At 39.0% G+C, this 19,801-nt stretch overlaps 1 protein-coding gene across 3 annotated transcripts in view; it reads left to right on the plus strand.

The window, feature by feature from the left end:
* RAD54L2 (RAD54 like 2) overlaps positions 1 to 19,801 on the plus strand; it is a 112,227-nt gene that overhangs the window by 49,201 nt on the left and 43,225 nt on the right. The gene's annotated exons all lie outside the window — the stretch shown is intronic.

Raw genomic sequence — 19,801 nt, forward strand, 5'->3', positions numbered from 1 at the left:
GGAATAGCTATGAATAGTCTTAGCTGGTATAGTGTGATGTGGCCTTTTGTTGTCTTGGAGCAGTCTTTCTCAACCTGGGATGATTTTACCTCCCAGGGGACAATTTACAACGTCTGAAAACAGTTTTGATTGTCACGACTTCTGGGAGGTGGGGGAGGAATGCTACTGGCATCTTGTGGGCAGAGACCAGGGATGCTGCTAAACATCCTACATTGCACAGGACAGCTCCGTCCTACACACAGTTATTGTGGCCAAATATCAATAGTGCTGAGATTGAGAAACACTTTCAAAAAAGAAATTATTACTTCAGCTTTTTTTATTTGAAGTTTCATTTCTATTGGATATCAATAACTCACTTTTATAGTGCTTCTTCATGGTTTGCACAAACATCTGAACAATCGTACTAACCTTTTCAAAGAACCGTCTTTTGGCTTTGTTGATTCTCTTGATTTGTGTTTACTTTCTTTGTAATTTCTACTTATAATGATCTTCCTTCTACTTCTAGCAGTACTTTCAAACCTCTTAAGAATGTGCTTACCTTTTTTTCCTAATAAAAACAATCAAAATTATAAATTTCCCTCTAAGTACTGCTTTAGTCCATCCCCTCACAAACATTTTGACATACTTTATCCTACTTTATCTTGATAATCCTATCTGTTAGGCAGAGCAGATACATTTTAGGGATGAGGAAACTGAGGCTCAGAAAGGCAAATGGCTTACTCAGTATAACTTTACAAGAAAGTGGCGGAGCTGGGCCTTTGGTTTCCAAAGTGGTACTCCTTTTTCAAATCCATGTTGCTTCTGAGACTATAGATTCATATCATTCCCTACCTGTAATGGGTTGCTTTCTCTCTTAGTTTGTGCTTTAAGGAAAGAAGTTGATTGGTAATACTGTTGACTAGAGATGAGAGAACAATTAGAATAGCATGAGTAATGGCAAAGTAGAAGGGCAAGTATGGCATATGCTAGAGAATGGTGAGCTATCTTGTTTGATGTAGAATTGGACACATTAGGGGGATGACCAGAGTGAGACTGGAGTGGTGGCCTGGAATCAGGTTAGGAAGGAGTTTAGAATTTGTTTTATAGGCAGCATGGAATTGATGGAAGTTTTTACTGGGGAGCATTCATTAAACCTTTGATTTTTAGGAATGTTGTTTTAGCAGCATGAAGAAGAGATGGCCTATTAGATGGTGAAGACCAACTAGGTCTGTGTTAGAACTTTACAGAAAGGATTAATGAGGATTTGAACTGTTTGGATCAGTTGACCTACACAGGAGTAGTAAATGGTCAGATTTGTAACAGTGGAATTTATAGGACTTGGTGACTTACTTGATGTGTGAGGCAGGTTGAAGATGGAATAGGTAAAGCCTGGGAAGATAATGAAATCTTTACAAAGGTGGGAAGAATGGTATAGGGAGTGGGGGAATTAGAGATGTAGCTTTGCTACATTAAATTGGGGCATTATCTCCTCCTTGATACTGACCTTTGAACGTTGACTTGTGGGGTAGTATGAGAATAAGGAGACTTTGGCTCTTGGGGAGTAGCACCATGATTTTGTCTTTAAAAAGGTAGAGAGAAAACAGTGCTTTCCATTTCTAACACATTAGGGGCTCTTGGCATGTTGTGAAACATTTTTGAGTGGTTTTTGTTTCCCCTGTTTGTTTTTTCTTTTTCTTTTAGAGAGAAAGAGCAAGAGAGCAAGAGAGCATGTGCATGAATGGGGAAGAAGGGCAGAGAGAGGGAGAATCTCAAGCAGGCTCCATGCTCAGCATGGAACCTGACATGGGGCTCAATTCCCTGACCCTGGGATCATGACCTGAACTGAAATCAAGAGCATACCCTCAACTGACTGAGCCAACCCAGGTGTCCCTCATTCCCCTGTTTTTCTTTTCTCCAGATGTCTGTGTTGAGTTTTCTCTATTCTCTTGGAATGGTGGGAGAAGTTGGATGTCAGCACCTTATGGGGTCTCTGATTATCAAAGGTAGAGGTTCAAAACCTGGTGCCTCTGGGAATTGGCTTTCCTCATGCAAAATGTTTTTCTGGTTCAGTATTTTCTTCTAGCTCAGCTTCGGGTCCAATGTCTTGCCCCAGATAAAGTACTTAGAAATATTTAGATGAAGGGAACTCCTAGAATAATCTAGCCTTTACAAAAAAAGTTCATTTTCAGTTGCTGCTTAATGTGTATTCCAGTGGATGTATAAGTGTCGCACAGCTGGTATCTGTCACAGAGTCCTATGTTTACATGGCTTTGTAAAAAGATCTTTCTTTGCCTTGGTGGTTCATTAGCACATTTGTTTTCCTCAGCATCACTCCACTGTAAGCCTTCAGTGCAACTGTAAGTGATGGAGTTTAGACCAAGAGATATTTTCAAGGGTTTTCCTGTCTATACAAATGGCAAAGATCTTAACATCTGTTTCCCCAAGGTAGCTTCTTGTCCTCTTGCAGCAGGGAGACAGGGAGAAAAATAGCAAGAAACCTGGTCCTGAATATGCACTAGTGGTTGGGTGGGTGGAGGGGATGCTTAAAATTTAAACTATTAATTAACAAGGACTTCATGTGTTTCTTATTAACATTCATCTGGATTAATGGATCCAATTCCTGATTTCACTTGTTCTCCAAGTGAATAATGAATCTTAGTTTAAAAAAAAATTTTTTTTTTAAGTTTATTTATTTTGAGAGAGGCGGAGACAGCATGAGTGGTGGAAGGGCACCTAGAGAGGGAGAGAGAGAATCCCAAGTGGGCTCCACGCTGCCAGTACAGAGCCCAATGTGGGGCTTGAACCCACAAAGCAGTGAGATCATGACCTGAGCCAAAACCAAGAGTCAGACGCTTAACCAACTGAGTCACCCAGGCACCCCTGAATCTTAGTTAATAATATGATTCCCCTTTCCATTACCACTTGCACTTCTTTTAGGCTACCTTTATTCTTGTGAAATATTTGCAAGGAAAAGCCAGATGTCCCATTTCTTTCCTACAGTATTTTTACTCTATTACCTGTGCCAGTTTCTCTGGTCTTTGCTTGGTTCTCCAGGAGGATTCTGGGGCCACCACCCTCTTTTCTTCTGAGAGCATTCCACTCATCCAAGCTGTTTGGCCCATGTTGTGAACAGCCTCATTAACCTAACACAAGAGTAGGGTTTTTCTAATGGAATATTACTAGAAAACAAACCAAAGCCCCAGCCAGAAACTGCAGACTTAAAAAACTTATTTGTTACTCTAAGAATGATTGCTTGCCAAAAGGTTTCATTTCCAAACTCATTTCCTCAGGCCGTGGTAGGCATACTGGGAGTTTATGAAGCTTCAGGATGAACATGACAAACCTTGTTGGAGTGCCAGTTTTATCAGGAGATAGGTGGAGTGGTGTTGGGGGTTGGGGGTTAGTACTTTGGTAAGGAATTTTAAAAAATTGTAAAAGGGGCGCCTGGGTGGCGCAGTCGGTTAAGCGTCCGACTTCAGCCAGGTCATGATCTCGCGGTCCGTGAGTTCGAGCCCCGCGTCAGGCTCTGGGCTGATGGCTTGGAGCCTGGAGCCTGTTTCCGATTCTGTGTCTCCCTCTCTCTCTGCCCCTCCCCCGTTCATGCTCTGTCTCTCTCTGTCCCAAAAATAAATTAAAAAAAAAAAAAAAACGTTGAAAAAAAAATTAAAAAAAAATTGTAATAAAAATTAGGCATAGAAAATAATTCATATGCATTTTTAAGGTAAAATAAGATTTTTTTTTTTTTTCAAATAAATTTCAGAGTTTAGAATTTTGGATCGTGCCATGAGAGCCCCCCAAGGGATAAGAACGTTTTCTGCAGACATTCAGGACTCGTCAGTGGAAAAGTTTGAGAGGCCCTGGCTTAAGTTAATCAAGATCTGGGCACAGACTGCCTTGATGGGCACATCTTTTTAGAACATGAAGGCCTTCTTTTTTTGTTGTTTTATTCTTGTCTGTTTTACATGGCATATCAGGATACTGAGATCCTGGAACTGGAGCTAGATATGTTCCTTCTGGAACCTGCTTCATAGCCATCTTATTGACAGAAAGCTAACCTCCTGAATATCAACTTTGGCCTCAGGCTGACCTCCTTCACCTTAGACCACTGAGTAGGGAAAGCTGATCTTCTCAACCTCTGGATCTCTGCCTTCCCTGCAGAGAGTTTGCTTTGTGCTTTTTCACTGACCCCTTTCTATTTGTCCTCTTTGCTTACAATGTAAAGAATTAGGGGTAAAGTGTTCTAGGCAGAGGGCCAGGGCAAAGGCCCTGGTGTGGGAACGAATTTGCTGTTTAAGAATCAGGAACATAGAGGCCATGGTGGCTGAAGCGTAGAGAATAGAGGCCAGAGTGGTCTGGGATGAGATAGGGAGGGCCTGAGCATGTAGGGCCAGCGGTAGCAGTTTGAGATATACCCAAACCCTGGTTTTATTCGTTTGGGTTCCAACATGCTTTTTCAGATTCTCACCGCGAGTTCTGGACATATCATTAAACAGTAGCAGTCTGCGGGAAAAGTCATGCTCTCTGAGCAGCTGGAAGTGGAAGAGGTGTAGGGGAGCTTCCAGAAATTTGAACTAAGATCAGAGTGGGTGGGGTGATTTCAGCAATCTAATGGGAACTCTAACCAATGTTTTCTCCCTCCGATGGAAGCCCCCAGGGCCCTTCAGAAGGCAGCATAGTCTATGGAGTTGTAGTTTTCACCCTTTTTTATGACCTTTCTGTTACATTAGACATTCTTAGTTTAAGCCTAAATTTCTTCCTTTTCTAAGAATAGTTTTTAAAGGAAATATTTATTTATTTTGAGAGACGGAGCGTGCACATGTGCACTCCTGTGTGAACCAGGGAGGGGCAGAGACAGAGGGAGAGAGAATCCTAAGAAGGCTTGGCGCTCTTGGTGCAGAGCCCAACACAGGGCTCAATCGCATGAACCGTGAGACCATGACCTGAGCCGAAATCAAGAGACGATGCTTAACTGACTGAGCCACCCAGACATTCCTAGATCCATTTTTAAAAATTTAGTGTGATAGAATCCATTCCTGTTGTTCATTTTAATACTCAAATTGTCCTGGGTTTGGCTAGTGGGAGCCCATTTCAGCTGACTTCAGTATTCCTTTGACATGCTCCCTACAATTTGTGAGCACTTCCTTTTCTTTCTGGTACAACGGTGTTCCAAACCTAGCTTGTATCTTCTCTGTTCTGACCTGGGAATTGGCCTTTTCTCCAAACTCCTGGTTTCTTTTAGAGGGAAATGGTACTTAGAAACCAAGATCTGGGCTATACATATGCTCAATACTACTAGGATATCATTGATTGTTGGCTCTTTTGGTCTCTAGAGCTAGGAAATACATTTATTTAAAAAATTGTGTTCAGGGACGTCTGGGTGGCAGTTAAGCGTCTGACTTCAGCTCAGGTCATAATCTTGTGGCTCGTGGGTTCGAGCCCTGCATTGGGCTCTGTGCTGACACGGTGAAGCCTGCTTCAGATCCTCTGTCTCCCTCTCTCTGTGCCCCTCCTCATTCATTCTCTCCCTCCCTCTCTCTCTCTCTCTCTCTCTCTCTCTCTCTCTCAAAAATAAAAAAATAAAACTTAAAAAAATAAATTAAAAATTGTGTTCATAACAGTGCTCTTAATTTTACTCCTTCTCCCATTCCTTATCTGTATCTCCCTTTTCACCCGGTGAGAACCTGGTTCCCAGTAGCATCACGGTATTTATTCATTTGTTCAATTGTACAGTACACTCAAAATAGTTTCAGATATCTACTACAAACAATAAGTCTAAAGTTCAAGATTATTTTTGCAATTTTTTTCCTTTTAATATATCTCACTTAAACTGCATAGACAGAGTACTATATTGTCAAAAAGTTTACTTGGATTTTTGTTTGTTTTTCCAGCTTATCAAGGTTTAATTGTATACTGTGTATATACCCTTAAAGCTATCATCAAGTTAGTGAGCATATTTGTCACCCCTGAAAGTTTCCTTACCCCTTTTGAAGTCCTTCCCTCCCCTCCCTGCCTTCCAACCCTGTCTCTAGTGAACCATTGATCTGCTTTCTGCCCTTACTGATTAGTTTCTATTTTATAGAATTTTGGTATAAATGAAACCACATAGTAGTTTTGTTAACGAAGTGGATATGGATTGTGTGAAAGAAAGAAGGTAAGGATCAATCCCAAAGTTTTTGGATTGAACAGCTTGAAGATGCCATTTTCTGAGCTTGGAAAGATTGGGGGAGAGGCACAGAATGGGGACAGACAAAAGTGTAGTTTTAGAGACATGTTAAGTTTGACATGTCTTATGGCTCCAAGCTAAGATGTTGAGAAGGCAGTTAGTTAGATTACTGAGTTGAAGTTCAGAAGAGAAGTCTACATTGAAGATAAAAACATGGGCTATATCTGTATATAAATGGTACTTATGACATGGGACAGGATGAGATCATCCCAGGAATAAGAGAAGTAATCTGAGTGACTAAGCACTGGACACTCAGCAGTGGGGAGGGTGATAAAGAGGGTCTAGGAAAGAAGACTGAGAAGAAATGGCCACTGACGTAGTAGGAAACCCAAGAGAAAAGTGCTGTGGTGGCTTAAAAAAAAAACAATTTCAAGGAGGAAGTGATCAACTGTGTTAGTTAAAGGCTAGCAATAACCAGGGTAGTATCAGGAGTAAGAATTGACTGCTGGATATTTGTAGTATTTGCAAATCAATCAACATAATACATCACATTAATAAGAGAAAGGATAAAAACCTTATCATCATTTCAATAGATGCAGAAAACGCATTTGACAAAGTAGAATATTCATTCATGATAGAAACCCTCAAGAAAGTAGGTTTAGAGGGAACATACCTCAACATAATAAAGGCCTTATATGTAAAACTCACAGTTAACATCATCAGTGGGGAAAAACAGAGCTTTTTCCCTAAGGTCAGGAACAAGACAAAGATGTCTACTCTCACCACTTTTGTTCAACATAGTACCAGAAGTCCTAGCCATAGCAGTCAGACAACAAAAAGAAATAAAAGGAATCTACATCAGTAAGGAAGAAGTAAAACTTACATTATTTGCAGATGACATAATACTATATATAGAAAACCCTAAATACTCCACCAAAAAACTACTAGAACTATAAATGAAATCAGTAAGGTCATAGGATACAAAATCAATATACAGAAATCTGTTGCATTTCTATACACTAATAATGAAGCAGCAGAAAGAGGAATTAAGAAAACAATCCCATTTACAATTGTACAGAAAAAAAAAAAAAAAAAGTAGCCTAGGAATAAACTTAACCAAAGAGGTGAAAGACCTGTACTCTGAAAACTATAAAATATTGATGAAAGAATTGAAGACGACAAAAAGAAATGGAAAGGCATTCTGTGCTCATGGATCAGAAGAACAAATATTGTTAAAATGTCTATACTACCCCAAACAATCCACAGGTTTCATGCAATCCCTCTGAAAACACCAACAGCATTTTTCACAGGACTAGAACAAATAATCCTAAAATTTGTATGGAACCAAGAAAGACCTCAAACAACCAAAGCAGGCTTGAAAAAGAAAATAATTTGAGGTATCACAATTTCAGACCTCAAGTTATATTACAAAGCTATAGTAATCAAAACAGTATGGTAATGGAACAAAAAATAGACACACATATCAATGGAAAGAATAGAAAGCCCAGAAATAAATGCACAATTGTATGGTCAATTAATCTTTGACAAAGGAGGAAAGAATATACAATGGGAAAAAGACAGTCTTTTCAACAAATGGTGTTGGGAAAATTGGACAGCTACATGCAAAAGAATGAAACTGGACCACTTTCTCATACCATACACAAAAACAAATTTTAAATGGATTAAAGACCTAAATGTGAAACCCGAAACCATAAAAATCCCAGAAGAGAACACAGGCAGTAATTTCTCTGACATTAGTTGTAGCAACATCTTTCTAGATGTGTCTACTGAGGCAAGGGAAACAAAAGCTAAAATAAATTATTGGGACTACATCAAAATAAAAATCGTCTGCACAACAGGGGTGCCTGGGTGGCTCAGTCAGTTAAGTGTCTGATTCGGTTTTGGCTCAGGTCATGATCTCTCACGAGTTCAAGCCCTGCATCAGGCTCTGTGCTGATGGCATGGAGCCTGCTTGGTATTCTCTCTCCCTCTCTCTCTGCCCCTCCCCTGCTCTCTCTCTCTCTCTCTCAAAATAGATAAATAAACTTACAAAAAAAATTTTTAAAAAAAGATCTTTTGTACAACAAAGGAACCAACCAACAAAACTGAAAGACAATCTACTGACTGGGAGAAGAAATTTGTAAATGATATATCTGATAAAGTGTTAGTACCCAAAGTATATAAAGAACTTATACAACTCAACATAATAATAATAATAATAATAATAATAATAATAATAGTAATAAAAAAATGGGTAGAAGAGATGAATAGACATTTCTTCAAAGAAGACATCCAGATGGCCAAGATGCTTAACATCACTCATCATCGGGGAAATGCAAATCAAAACCACAATGAGATATCACCCCACACCTGTCAGAATGGCTAAAATGAAAAACACAAGAAACAAGTGTCAACAAGGATGTGTAGAAAAAGGAACCCTCGTGCACTGTTGCTGGAAATGCAAACTGGTACAGTCACTGTGGAAGACAGTATGGCGGTTCCTCAAAAAATTAGAGAACTACCCTATGATCCAAGAATTGAACTACTGGGTATTTACCCAAAAAATAGAAAAACACTGGCTCAAAAAGATACATGGATCCTTTGTTTATTGCAGCATCACTTACAATGGCAGCAGCCCAAGTGTTCATCAGTAGATGAATGAATAAAGAGGATGTAATGTGTATACACACACATAAATACAATGGAATATTATTCAGCCACAAAAAGAACAAAATCTTGCCATTTGTAATAACATGGATGGATCTAGAAATATAATACTAAGCAAAATAAGCCAGTCAGAGAAGGACAAATATTATTTCATTCATGTGGAATTTAAGAAACAAGACAAAAGTAAAAAAAAGACACAAACAAAAAAACAGACTCTTAACTATAGAGAACAAACTGATGGTTGCCAGAGGGGACGTGGGTGGGGGCATGGGTGAAATAGGTGAAGGGGGCTAATAATACACTTATCTTGATGAGCACTGAATAATATATGGAATTGTTGAATTACTGTAATGTACACCTAAAACTGATATAACACTGTTAATTACACTGGAATTAAAATTAAAAGAGAATTGGCTGTCAGATTTAGCAGTGTGGGCATCCTTGGTGACCTTGATGAGCATTTCAGTGCCATGATAGGGGCTAACATAAGAACAGGTGGAGGGGCGCCTGGGTGGCTCATTTGGGTAAGTGTCTGACTTTGGCTCAGGTCACGATCTCGCGGTCTGTGAGTTCGAGCCCCGCGTCGGGCTCTGTGCTGACAGCTCAGAGCCTGGAGCCTGTTTCAGATTCTGTGTCTCCCTCTCTCTCTGACCCTCCCCTGTTCATGCTCTGTCTCCCTCTGTCTCAAAAATAAATAAACGTTAAAAAAAAAAAATTAAAAAAAAAAAAACAGGTGGAGAGGAATTGGAGACCCTAAGAATAGACAAGTTTTTTGAGGGGTTTTGCTATAAAAGGAAACAAAAAGAAGAAGCAATAAATGAGGGGGTATTTGAGGTCAAGGAAAGGCTTTTTTAGGGGTGCCTGAGTGGTTCAGTTGGTTGAGTGTCTTACTCCTGATTTTGGCTCAGGTCATGATCTCGCGGTTCATGGGATCCAGCCCCATGTTAGGCTCTGTGCTGACAGTGTGGAGCCTGCTTGGGATTCTCTATCTCTCCCCCTCTCTCTCTCTCAAATAAATCTAAAAAACATTAAAAATAAAAAGAAAGGCTTTTTTAAAAGTTAAAAAGTTTCATCCTTCTAACTTTTTGCCAGTGGGGCTTATCAGGTAGGGAGGGAGAAATGGATGACACAGTATAGTTGGGGGCAGTCCCTACTGGCTCAAGCCAAGACCTGGGAAAAATCCTTTACCTCAGCATGTTAGTGTGTAATAGAAAGGAACACCCCTCAGGGCAAGGTAATCATCTTCCTCTAAATTTTTGTATCTTGGGCAAGACCTTGCTGAGCCTTCAGGTTCACTTCTGCAAGATGAAATTCTGCAACCTGAACTCTAGATCTGTTGTTTTCTCATTCTGGATGAAGATGTGGAAGTATGGGCATGTTTTTAGGAACAAAGAGGAATCACCAAAGTGGAGAAAAGGGCTGTGAGTCTGCATGGAAGGCCAGTTTAGCCATGTATTAGCTCTCTATTGCATTTTAGCATTTTTTTCTCAACTTAGATGACCAGCACCAGTCCTTAAATTACAGATTCATGACAGATCTTTTTATTCTGTATTTGTTTTATCCTCTTCCCTTCCCCAGAAAGTTGTATCACCTCTTCCTGAGACAAGTTGGATATCTGTTGTTGGACTGATTTTTTAGAGTAGCCTAAATCAAGAATTTAGGGTGACTTCTTACTAGAAATGAAGTAGTGCCAATTTTGCAACCATTTCCTGTCCTTTTCTGTGTGCCAGGCTTAAAGACACAAAGGTGCAGAGTTCAGGTGTGCTGGGGGCAGAAGATTGTTTGTAAATCTGCAGCAGGAAAGCGTGTCAGATGTTGACCCAGTTGTTCAGAGTGACTTTGTAGGACCTTCAACCCTCTTTCCCAATAATCCAGGGGGTGGGAACTTCTGACTGTGAGTTTAATTTGCATTTCCCTGATTATTTAAGATGTTAGGCTTTTTCCATATGCTTATGACCATTTTCAGTCTTGTAAAGTGTCTGAACACATTTTTTGGAACATTTTTCTTTCATCTATTTCTTATTGATTGGAATTCTTCATATCTGGTTATGAGTCTTATTGGGTACACACACACACACACACACACACACACACACACACACACATATCTTTTCCTTCTATATTGCTTGATTTTTCACTTTTAATTGTGTTTTGTGGGGCTTATTTTGCAGTTTTATGCTCCTTTTTATATTGTATTTTTGATGAATAGATGTTTTAATTGTAATGAAATCAAATTTATTTTTACCCTTTATGTTTAGTGCTTTAGTGCTTCCCCATGGTCATGAAGATATTGTTATTTTTTAGAAGCTTTAAATGTTTTACCTTCACATTTAGGTCAGTGATCCATCGTGAATTGATTTTTGTATGGTGTGAGGTAGGGGTCAAGGTTCATCCTTCTCATTTCCAAATATGATTATCTAATTGATTCAGCATTCTGCATTGCATTTTCCTGTACCTTTTGTTATAAACTGAGGCACAGTACATACATAGCTGTCTCTGAACTCTATTTTTTTTCCACATAACTTTCAGGGAAATGGGAATAGAGGGGAAATTATGCAGTGTGGTGGCTAAGAGCATGAACTCTGGAGACAGATCAGTCACCTGGGTTTAGATCCTATCTTTACTACTTAATGGCTTTCGAGCAAGTTTCCTTATCTGTAAAATGGGAATAATGGTAGCACTATCTACTTAATAGGGCTGTTTTGAGGACTGAATGAGTTAATGTTTATAGTATTTGTAATGGCCTTGGACATGCAGTGCATGGGATCCAAATCTAGTAGGGCTCACTGCAGACCTGGTGCTGGGCCTGTAGCTATTCACCAGCTACTTTGTCTGCCCTGACTTCACAGTTCCCAGCAATCCTCCTGAAGGAGTGTCTTTAAGTGTTTTGTAAATTGTATTCTGAAGTCTTATAGTAGTCTTTGGTCCAATTTAGAGTACAGAAGCAGGATGTGCCAGGTTTGAATAAAATTCCCCAAACAGCATACCAAGAGAGAAAGCATCAGTTACTAACCTTGTCTCCCCAGATATATTGACAGGCACTGCAGCCTAACAATGTTGAGCACATGCTGAAATAAAAATAAAAAGGAAGAAACCTAGAGATGGTCTTCTATAGGCTTTTAGGCAGAGACCTGAAAGAGAATATGGGTTACAATTAAATTAGAATCTAACACATCCCTGTTAGATAAGGAAATGAGAAAAGAGGGGCACAGCATCTGCAAGGGCCCAGAGCCTCTGAGAGCACCATGCTTTTGAGGCTAGAGAACATGGAACTGAGAGTGTGTGGGTGGAGGGAGGTTTTTGGTAGTCGGGTTGTGAGCTAGCAATCAGGAAAGGCATGAAGGATTTCAGATTTTATCCTAAGAGCAGAAGGGATAGTTTTAAAGTGTTTTAAAAGATCCTGGGTGGGTGGAGACTGTGACTAGAGCGGATTCACAAAGCTCACTCTTTCTGCAGTGTGGATTGCAGGGAGGCAGGGAGACTCTGGAGGCCAGAGCAAGAATCCAGACCAGGTAGTACAGTGGTGTGGAGAGAAGAAGAGAGGGATATTTAGGTAACTTCTTAGAGCACAGAATTCATGACTGAATATGAGGAAATGAGAGAAAGCAAGAATGAATGAGGCTTTTTTCCCTTGATGGTCACTGAGTGTGGTGGAGGTCTAAAGAGTTGCTACTCTGTGGGGTGTGGGATGCTGGGAGAGCTACTGCGGAATGCTCTTCCACTATAGAGACTTTGTGCTTATGTTCTTAGCCACTCTTCTTTTAATTGTCCCCTTCACCCATTAGGAAGCAAGGCTGTTGTGTAATGTGCTCCTGGATAAGTACATATTTTCTTTGCATTTTCTACAGCCCCAAGGAAAAGGTTTGTTATTTTATTTTTATTTCTTAAATTAAATTTAATTAATTAATTAAGTAATTAATTTTTAAGTAATCCCTGCACCCAACATGGGGCTCAGACTCATGATCCCAAGATCAACAGTCTCATGCTCTACTGACTGAACCAGCCAGGCATCCTTGTTGTTTTATTTTTAATATGATCAGCCAGAAAGGGCCTTACCAGTCTTTCTTTGATCAGAGCAACTCTCTAGCCTTTTGCATTCATGGAGTTAACATTTAAGGTTCCAGCCAATGAGACTATTCCGAGAGTCTGTAATCTGCACTAGTTTATTATTTTGCCAAGGCATGACTTTTAATGATGCTCTCTTCAGGTTGGGGTGTGGAGAGTGAGTCCTGTCCTGTCCTCCAGAGCATCTGCTCCTCAACCTACCCTGTTCTCTGCTCTCAGCTCAGAAATTCTGACGGGATTGTTTAAATGTTTCAGTTGTACATGAATGCATTTTGTGGAAGAAATTATGTGCTGTAGCAGTATTCTCTAATTTGGGCATTTTGCAAAGGTATCTTCTCTCTTGCCTCCTGTGCTTTCCCTTCATGATGTCTGTTGTGAAGTCTGATTTGATGCTTTGCTTGTGAAACCCTACTCTTTGTTCACAGCCTTTTCTCACCTAATGAATCCTTCTGGGAATTTGAGGTTTTATTTTTTGTGGTTGGTAGCCTCAATACATCAAAATGTTCATGAGTAGAATGAAAAAGTAAAAGTTCTGTTGATTGACCTTCCCCACCTCCTCCCTGCAATACAGATTCCCAGCATGCTTTTGTTTGTCCATTGGACCAGCTTTACTGTCTTCTAGGTTAACAGACACAAGTAACACATTTTGAAGGATTATCACCTTAGTGTGTGTACCCAAGTCCTCTCTCAAAAGACACAGAATGAGCTTTTGCTATTTCTCTTTGCTCATTCCCTCTTAAAAGAGGCAGCACTTAATGCCATCCTAGTTTCCTCTTGCTTGTTGTGGACACCCTTACATGGGAGTCCTAGTGGAGTTTGCATGTTATGGAAAGATTTGTATGTTATTCTGTGCTTCTGCCACCATTTAAAGTGGGTTTGCAGGCAGGAGAATGGGTGTGGGGTTTTGCCAGCCTGAGCTCCAGAGGGAGGGGCAACAGTTTCCCAAGGCCATAAACAGGCTTATTCTCTTCATTCTTCTTTTAAAATCCCCACTTTGATGATGCTGAGATCCTGTTTTCCCCTCTTACACTCAGCTGTCAGGCTCAGTGGGGATGCCTGGAGATTGCTTTCTAGCCTCCTTGAGAGAGGCTGCCAATTGGAGTCCTCACAGAAGAGCAGGAAGCCCAGCATGGACTGACATGTCCCTTGAACCAGCTCCAGTCTTGACACTTCTCTCTGGTTATATAACATCAAGCAGCTGCAGCTTCCAGAACCACTTTATTCCTTATAGTGCTGAATGGCAGGTGGAGGAAGCACTGACCCTTTAGTGATCCTGAAGTTTCCAGGAATAATTTGCTTGAGTATTTAATTCTATTTTTATTTCTCCCATGTTTGCATCACTCATACTTTGGGAAATAAGCAAGGCAATGGTCCATTGCTTCAGTCTTCCCACTAAGGTCCTTAGCCTAGTCCCTATTTATTGATTGATTTATTTTTTTAGGGTGATGTATTTTAAATTTTTTATTATTTTTAAAAGTATTTAATTTTTTATTTTAACGTTTATTTATTTATTTTGTGAGAGAGAGAGCACAAGCGGGGAAGGGACAGAGAGAAGGAGAAAGAGAATCCCAAGCAGGCTCTGTGCTGTCAGTGCAGAGCCCCACACGGAGCTGGTTCTCACAAACCGTGAGATCATGACCTGAGCCAAAATTAAGATTTGGTCGCTCAACCAACTAGGCCACTCAGGCACCCCGAAGTTTTTTTTTTTTTTTTTTTAGTGTTTTATTTGTTTTTGAGAGAGATAGTGCAAGCTGGGAAGAGGCAGAGAAACAGGGGACAGAGGATCTGAAGCTCAACTGACTGAGCCACCCAGGCACCCCTCACATAATCCTTTTTAAAAATCTTTATTAGACAGTTAAGAGACCTTTGGAAGTAAAATTACAAGGGGAAATTTTGAGGAAAGAGTGGCCAGTCTATTATCACTTGAGACCTTTAGCAGATCTGGAAGGAAGAGCTCTCCCCACCCCAGGCAGCTGACTGAAGATCGCTAGGTGCCATGGTCACCAGGTGCCTTGGGTCATATGTTGCTCTTGGATGGGCTGCAGCTGTTTCCAGATAGGATTCAGCTCTTCAACTTTGCATGCTGGGTAGTGGGGTTTCCCTCCCTTAATGTGTTACAATGGCTAGATGTTGTGTTGCTTCTGGAATTCTGGGGGATGGAAGGATGGGGTAAATCAGGCTGAGTATATATGATCAGCATTAATGTTTAGCATGGAGACTTCAGGGAAGGAGGGGAAAAAATTAGTGTGAGTGTTCTCATGGCTGATGGAATAATAAAGTTGAGTGATTGGAGTAAGTGTGGGAATACTTCAAGAACCAGCCTACATTTCTTCAGTTTTGACTACTGTAGGCGATGAAGTTTTTCAGATTTGTAAGTATTCTGTATTACACTTACAACTCCTTTGCTATTTGTTTTATAAGTAGTATCTAGTCTGTGGTTTATCTCTTAACATTGTTGATAGTGTTCTTTGTTGTAAAAAAAAAGAATCTGTAATTTTATTGTAGTCACTTTAAATAAGCTTTTCCATTGTTCAGTGGTCATTTATTTCATGGGTGGAAAAGAGGCATATTTTAAAGATTGGAATGTGGTTTTCATCAACATCTTTGTTCTTAAGTGTTTATTTTGAGAGGGGGGTGTGGAGAAAGCATGAGCAGGGGAAAGCATGAGCAGGGGAGGGGCAGAGAGAGAGGGAGAGAGAAAATCCCAAGCAGGCTCCTTGCCATCAGCACAGAGCCCAATGCGCGGCTCAGACCCACAAATTGTGAAATCATGACCTAAGCGGAAATCAAGAGTCAGACGCCCAACCGAGCCACCCAGGCACCCCTCATTTTTTTTTTAAGGATGCCTTGTGAAGAGCAGAAGTTTTTAATTTTGATGAAGCACTTTTATCATTTTTTTCGCTTGTGGTTCAAGCTTTTTGTATCCTGCTTAAGAAATCTTTACTTACCCTAGGGGTGCCTGGGTGGCTCAGTTGGTGGAGTGTCTGACTTCACCTCAGGTCATGATCTCACAGTTCATGGTTTCGAGCCCTGCATGAAGCTCTGTGCTGACAGCCTGGAGCCTGCTTCGGATTCTGTGTCTCCCTCTCTCTCTGTCCCTCCCCTACTCTCTTTCTTTCTTTCAAAAATAAACATTAAAAAAAAAAAAAAAATCTTTACTAACCCTAAAGTTGCGAATATTTTCTACTACATTTTCTGCTAGAAGTTTTATAGTTTAAGCTTTTATATTTAGGCCTTGATCCATTTTGAATTATTGTTTATGTATAATATGTAATGAGGTGAGAATTGTATCTGTTGCAAATGGTGTGTTGGAAAGATTATCTTTCTCCATTGAATTACTTTTAATTACCTTTACAAAGAATCAATTGACTATAAATGTGTGGTCTAATTCTGGACTGTATTATATTAATTACTATGTTTATCCCTAGGCAAAATCATAATTACTGTAGTTTCAATCAGATAGTACAATAATTCCAACTTCATTGTTGTCTTAAAAAATTATTTTGATTACTGTAGGACTTTTGCATTTTCATAAGAATTTTAGACTTCTGTCAATTTCAGTTGCAGATAATGGCCACAGTTAAAATAGCAAAGTGGAAGCTACATTGCCTTTTATGCTAGCCTTGGAAGTTATAGTGTCACTTCTGTCTTATTCTTTTGGTTATAAGCAAGTCATAAGCCCACCCAGATTCAAGAGAAAAAGATTAGAATTTATTTCTCAATAGGAGGAGGATCAGGGTCAAACTGTAGGAAAGCATTGGGATGAAAGATATTGTTACATTCATCTTTGGAAAAAAGACTGCCACATTCCAGCCTCTGGCCACAGTAATTCACATCATCCCACAAGCAAAATACACTGCCCCCTTTCCTCAAGACCCTCAAAGTTTCATTCCATTTCAGCATCAGTTTATAGTCCAAGATCTTGTCATCTAACTCAGATCCATGTGTGAATGTGGCTTTTAGTTGTAGTTTCTTGAATTCACTCCCTAAGTACAGTTTCTCTTATCTGAAGACTTTTTTCTAAGTCTTTTGTTTAACAGAGATCTTCTAGGCATGCCTGCAAAATCTTTAGGAGGCTTTTAGTCTGTTTGAAAAGGTCTATGAGGCACTACTTTAAATATTTCTGAAATCATAACAAAGGATCTTACAGGTCTACCCTGGATTTGATATCAATTTTCCATGCTACTACTGGTGATAGAGTTGCTAAACTGTCTGAAACAGTGTTTCTTTTCCTTTAGCTTTCTGTAACATTTTTCTTTAAGCCTTCATCAATAATCTCCTTGAGACCCTTTGGGCTTTTATGACCAGTTTCCTTATGACCCTTCCAGCTTCTTCTCACCACTTAACACCAAACGCAAAACCATACTCTAATTTTTTATTGATTTGTTTATTCTTATTTACCCCAAGTACCAAGTTTCTGTTTCAGTTACTGTGTCATAAATTTCCCCAACACTTAAATGATTTAAAACAATAACATTTATTATTTCTTTTGGTTGCTGCTTGGCTGACAGTCTAACATCTAGGCCATCTAGATTTCCCTCCTTCCCTCCCTTCCTCTCTGCCTTCCTTCCTTTCTTTTTCAATTTTTTTAAAGTAAGCCCTACCCCCAGTGTGGGGCTGAAACTCACCACTCCAAGATCAAGAGTTGCAAGCTCTACTGACTGAGCCAGACAGGTGCCCCCAGATTTCTCCTGATTGAATTTTTCTTGACTATGGATACTTTCCTATTTCTTTGCATATCTGGTGATTTTTGAGTAAATAAAATGGTCTTTGTGCATAATATATTGTAGAGGCTCTGCATTCTTGTTCATTCTGATTTTCACAGGCAGTTCAGTTACTGATTGATCCATCACCTTGAACTTATGAAGCCTTGGTTTTATGCCATTTTAGTACCAATCTGTGAAAAGCCCAAGATGTTTTCCAATCTAATTTGGTAGGACTCAATCTCTAAATTCTCTCTTCTTGCAGACCTTGTCAGGGCTTGGTTTTAGGCTTTGTTAGGGAGGATCCAGTATATAGGTCTTACTTTAGAATGTGGTTCATACTCTTAGGGACAGCCTTTCTTTTGTCTCAGCAAGATGGCAGGGGTGTTATATAAAATGTTAATGACATCTTTAAACTCTGGCAAGTCTACAACTCCCCAATTCCCCTGGCATTGCTCTTCCCCTAGCACTGCTAGGCTTCTAGTATCTCTATGCTGCTCTCACTGTGGTCAGATACATACTCTGAATGATTTCACTTGTTTGAAATGTGTTGAGGTTTGCTTTATGGTGCAGTATATGGACAATTTTGATAAATGATGCATGAGCTGTTGAAAACAATGTGTGTTTTGTCATTGTTGAGTGAAGTGTTCTAAATATGTTTGTTAATTCAGGTTTGTTGTTTCATTCAGTTCTTGTATAGCCTTACTGGTGTTTTTGTCTGTTGGCTCATATTCTTGAAAGAGACTTGTTAGTCTCTCATTATGATTATAGATTTCTGTATTTCTTCTTTCAGTTTTGTCAGTTTTAATGTATTTTGACACTAAGGTGTTGTGTGTATACAGAATTGATATTGTTATATTTTCTTTGTACAATGACCCTTTGTCATTATGAAACATCCCTTTTTATTTCTAGTAATGCTTCTTACCCTAATGTCTCTTTCACCTGATTTAGTATAGATAGATATGTCAGCTTTTGATTAGTGTTTATTAGTGTTTATTCTTTTACTTTTTTTTTTTTTTTTGGTCTATTCTTTTACTTTCAACTTTTTCTCTGTTCTTATTTGTTTTTCATGCTTGCACCAGTTAGTTGGGTTTTGTTTTTTTGATTCAGTCTGACAGTTTTAGTCTTTTAATTGAAATATTTAGTCAATTTATAGTTTATGTAATTATTGATAGAGTTGTGTTAAAATTTATCATCTAGCTGTTTATTTTCTATATCATCTTCTATTTTGTTCTTTTTCCTTTGGATTAATCAAGTTGTTGGCATTTTTTTTGTTTTTGTTTTTGTATGATTCAGTTTTCTTCCTATTGGCTTGTTAGTTATACAATCTTTTACTATGCTTTTAGTGGTTATTTAGGTTATGGTATGCATCCTTGTCTAATATAAATCATTGCTTTTATTACTTCCCCAACTGTATTAGAACCTTAGAACATTTTATTTTATTTATTTTATTTTATTTTATTTTATTTTATTTTATCTTATTATTTATTTTTAACCTTACAGCATTTTAAATCTGTTTACTTCTTTCTTGCCTTTTAGGTTATATATCCTTATTTTAACTCTACACATTTTACTTAAAAATTTTTTTTAATGTTTACTTTTGAGAGAGAGAGAGAGAGAGTGTGAGCGAGTGAGTGAGCATGAGTGGGGGAGGGGCAGGGGGGGTGGGGACACAGAATCTGAAACAGGCTTCAGGCTCTGAGCTGTCAGTGCAGAGCCTGACATGGGGCTTGAACCTATGAACTGGGAGATCATGACCTGAGCTGAAGTCAGATGTTTAACTGACTGAGTCACCCAGGCACCCCTTAATTCTACACATTTTAAATGCTATATTGTTTTTCTATAGTCAGTATTCATTATATTTGCCACATCTATACCCTTTTTGTTTGTTTGTTTGTTTGTTTATTTATTTATTTTTAGGAGTTTATTTGAGCAAACATCAAATAGGGTGGTACCAACTAGAAGAGGTTAGGAGCCTTTCCTTTTATGGTGTTTTTCATTCCTTCATTTCTTTCTTTCTTTCTTTCTTTCTTTCTTTCTTTTTTTTTTTTTTTTTGTCTGAGATCATTTTTTTTTCTGTCTCAAGGACTCCCTTTGGTATTTAGGTTTGAAAATGTTTTTTGGCAACAAATTTAATCTGTGTTTCTGTTTGTCTGAAAATTGCTTTATTTTGCCCTCATTTTTGAATGATGTATTAGCAGGTACAAAATTCTAGGTTGCCAGT

Source organism: Panthera pardus, unplaced genomic scaffold, assembly GCF_024362965.1.
Source record: "Panthera pardus isolate Hobbes unplaced genomic scaffold, ASM2436296v1 HiC_scaffold_8, whole genome shotgun sequence".
In the NCBI taxonomy this organism is placed as follows: Eukaryota; Metazoa; Chordata; class Mammalia; order Carnivora; family Felidae; genus Panthera; species Panthera pardus.